Source organism: Tursiops truncatus, chromosome 4 (genome assembly GCF_011762595.2).
Source record: "Tursiops truncatus isolate mTurTru1 chromosome 4, mTurTru1.mat.Y, whole genome shotgun sequence".
In the NCBI taxonomy this organism is placed as follows: domain Eukaryota; kingdom Metazoa; phylum Chordata; class Mammalia; order Artiodactyla; family Delphinidae; genus Tursiops; species Tursiops truncatus.
The window spans coordinates 132,343,685-132,347,626 of record NC_047037.1 but is presented as its reverse complement, the minus strand read 5'-3'; the positions used below and the strand labels follow the sequence as shown (position 1 = coordinate 132,347,626).

At 43.1% G+C, this 3,942-nt stretch overlaps 1 pseudogene; it reads left to right on the top strand.

Annotated features, from left to right (window-relative positions):
* Positions 1-829: 829 nt before the first annotated feature.
* On the top strand, positions 830-1,726 carry LOC101330793 (mortality factor 4-like protein 1 pseudogene; annotated as a pseudogene).
* Positions 1,727-3,942: the final 2,216 nt, after the last annotated feature.

Here is a 3,942-nt window from a genome sequence, read left to right as displayed (position 1 = left end):
CAATGAGAAGCCTGCGCACCTCAACAAAGAGTAGCCCCCGCTCTCTGCAACTAGAGAAAGCCCACGTGCAGCAACAAAGACCCAACACAGCTGAAAATTAAAAACAAAAACAAAAACAAAAAACAAATGCTGTCCACCCCAAGATGTAAAGAGTTTAGTATTTGTCACTCCACTCTTCACAAGAGAAAAGCTGAACCAATGGTAAAATCAACTCTTCTTAGATCCATTAGTGAATGGAGGTCACAGGGCAAACTGCAGCCCCCAAAACTGGAGAGACGGGCAAATGCAGAGAATCAGTAGACAAGGAGCAGAAGCCTCAGAAAACAGGAAAACAAACCGTGCTTGACTTACTGCTGGAGGCTGAGCATGGACTAGCTTGAGAGTTAAAAACTCCTGGGGCGGGGCGGGGCGGGGCGGGGCGGGGGGTGGGGCTTTTCTGATGGCGCAGTGGTTGAGAGTCTGCCTGCCGATGCAGGACACATGGGTTCGTGCCCCGGTCCGAGAAGATGCCGCGGAGCGGCTGGGCCCGTGAGCCATGGCCGCTGAGCCTGCCGCGTCCGGAGCCTGTGCTCCGCAACAAACTCCTGGGGAAAAATCGGCCCGGATGTAGAGCTGGAGGTGCCTGAAGGCGTGTCTGACGCGGAGCTGGGCGGGGTAGAGAGTAGGGGACAGTAGTCGTCGAGATGGTGGGAGAAGGAGGAGGGGGCGGCAATCACTTAAAATTGGTGCCGAAGCAGGACCGGAAGCCTAAATTCCAGGAGGATGAGAGAGTGCTGTGCTTCCGTGGACCTCTTCTTTATGAAGCAAAGTGTGTATAGGTGGTCATAAAGGATAAACGGGTGAAATACTTTATACATTACAGTGGTTGGAATAAAAATCGAGATGAATGGGTTCCAGAAAGCGGAGTACTCAAATACGCGGACACCAATTTGCAGAAACAACAAGAACTTCAAAAAGCCAGCCAGGAGCAGTATGCAGAGGGGAAGATGAGAGGGGCTGCCCCTGGAAAGGAGACTTCTGGTCTGCAACAGAAAAGTGTTGACGTGAAAACAAAAAAGAACCAACAGAAAACAACTGGAAATGGAGATGGTGGTAGCACCAGTGAGACACCCCAGCCTCCTACAAGAAAAGGGCCCGAGGAGACCCGATTGTTGAAAATGAGGAAATATTCATGAACAGAGTTGAAGTTAAAGATTCCTGAAGAACTAAAACCATGGCTTGTTGATGACTAGGACTTAATTACCCGGCAAAAACAGCTCTTTTATCTTCCTGCCAAGAAGAATGTGGATTCCATTCTAGAGGATTTTGCAAATTATGAGAAATCTCGAGGAAACACAGATAATGAGTATGCTGTTAATGAAATTGTGGCAGGGATAAAGGAGTACTTCAGTGCAATGTTGGGCACCCAGCTACTCTACAAATTTGAGAGACCACAGTATGCTGAAGTTCTCACAGATCACCCCGATATGCCTATGTCCCCGGTGTACGGAGTGCCACAACTACTGAGATTATTTGTACGTATTGGAGCAATGTTGGCCTATACACCTCTGGATGAGAAGAGCCTTGCTTTATTACTGAATTATCTTCATGGTTTCCTAAAATACCTGGCAAAGAACTCTGCAACTTTGTTTAGTGCCAGTGATTATGAAGTGGCTTCTGAATACCATTGGAGAGCTGTGTGAGGTGCTTATACTCACTCATGTTTGGATCTCTGTAAACACATTTTTGTTTCTTAGTGCTTCTCTTGTACAAATGATGCACTTTGGAAATGTTACTGTAAACAGAAGTGATGTTTGTTTTCTGTTTGATTTTAAACAGCAAATAAAAGGGGTTACAGCTCCTTTTTTCTTTTCTTTTCTTTTTTTTCATTTCAAAGTTGCTACCAGTGTATTCAATGATGGACAACAGAGAGACGTACTGTAGAGTGTTTTATTGCTTAGTTGACAAAGCTGCTTTTGAATGCTGGTGGTTTTATTCCTCTGACACTACACACTTTATAATATGTTAATACTATATGACAAAATGCTAGTTCCTAAGGTTCAATTCAGTGTGTATAACTGAACACACTAGTCCATTTGTGCTCCCCCTTTTTTTTATGGTGCTGACAGTAAAGACCCCGTCCTTTGCAAGTCATCTATGTTGTTCCTTAGGCATTTTATCTTTGCTCAGATTGTCAGAGAATGGTGGCTTGTTTCATGGTTTTCGTATTTGTGTCTAATGCACATTTTAACATGATAGACGCAATACATTGTGTAGCTACCGTTTTCTGGAAAAGTCAATCTTTTAGAAATTGTTTTTCAGATCTTCAATAAATTTTTTCTCTAAATTTCAACAAAACAAAACAAAACAAACCCCCAAAACTCCTGGGGACCCAGTCTTAGCGGGGTCCTCCTACTTTCTTGAGCTTTCACACAGGTGCCCCACCAGAAGGAAGAGAAAGTTTCCTTCCCATTTAGCCACAGGGAGGTGAAAAGTAACCATCTGAAATACACTGAGAGTGTTCTGTTTAAAAAAAAAAAAGCCTGCTTTCAAGGGGAATTATTTTAGCCAAGTCTACTGTGACCCAGCTCAAAGGCGATTAGACAACTTAGCCCCCTCAAACCTTCCTGTCATAAGGGGAGGAAAAACAGAGGGACAGAGGCTAAGAAACTCCTCTGAGGGTCACAGTCCAGAGGTTCAGGCTCATTAAAAAGAAAAAACAAACCCTGAAATTTAATTTTAAGATTATTGAAAGTTTCCCCTCCACAAAGCCTTCCACCACACCTATAAGACTCCAGTAGATTACAACTCTATTTAAGAGAGAGTTTCTAGGGAAACCCAGAGACAACAAGGAAGACAAAAAATGGAGATACTGGAAGAAATCAAAGCCTCTGACACCTACAGGGGCAGCAAGCATTAAACACAGACTAACTCTTAACCAGATAAACATGACACTTCATAGTAAAAGATTGTTTATCTCAGCTCCTGTTATCTGATACATCATGTCCAACTTTCTACAAAAAGTATAAGGAAAAAAAAAAGCAGGAAAAACACAATCTGAAGAGACAGAGTAAGCTTGAGAACAAGATTAAGATGTGACAGAGAATCTGGAATTATCAGACTAGGTGAATACATGACATCATGCCTTCATCAAAACCCATAGAACTGCATAACATAAACAGTGAATTCTATTCTACAAACTATTACAGCATTTGGTTAATATTAATGTATCAATATTGGCTCATTAATTGTTACAGAGGTACCACACTAGCCTAAGATGTTAAAGATAGGGGAAACTGTGTGGAGGAGAAGAGGCCTGTGGGAAATCTCTGTACTATATGCTCTATTTTCCCATAACTAAAGTCTACTATATTTTTAAAAATACACATTTGTTCATTCATTCAGAAATATTCATTGAGTACCCACCCATGCCAAGCACTCTTGTAGGTTTTGGAGTGAGTAGAGTATATGACACAAGCCAAGTTCCTGCTGTCCTCTGGAGCTTATGTTCCAGTGGGTGGGGAGGTTGGGGTGATAGTGGTACAAACTATAAATAAACAAGATAACTGCAGAGTGACATGAAGACAAAACAACAGGTGGTGAGCTGGAGGCTTCCTGGCTGGTCTGGGAGGAACTTTCTCAGCTGAGGACATCTGGGCTGAGATCTGAGCTATGAGAAGTCTGAGGCCAAGAGTTCCTAGAGGGTGGGGATACAAAAATAGTTACTAATTACGAAGGGAACCAGAGTAGCTTTACAGTGACCAATACTGGCAGAGGTCGTCTTAACCAAGCAATGCGAGGTCGTCTTAACCAAGCAATGCAATCAAACACCATCAACGATGGAACGAAGTCAAATTCCACACCACTCAACAGGGAGCAATACCATATCTGTGACACTTCCGTCAAATGTGCGTAACCAGAGAGAGGGACATTCTCCAAAATCTCTGGCCCTAGTCTCCTAAA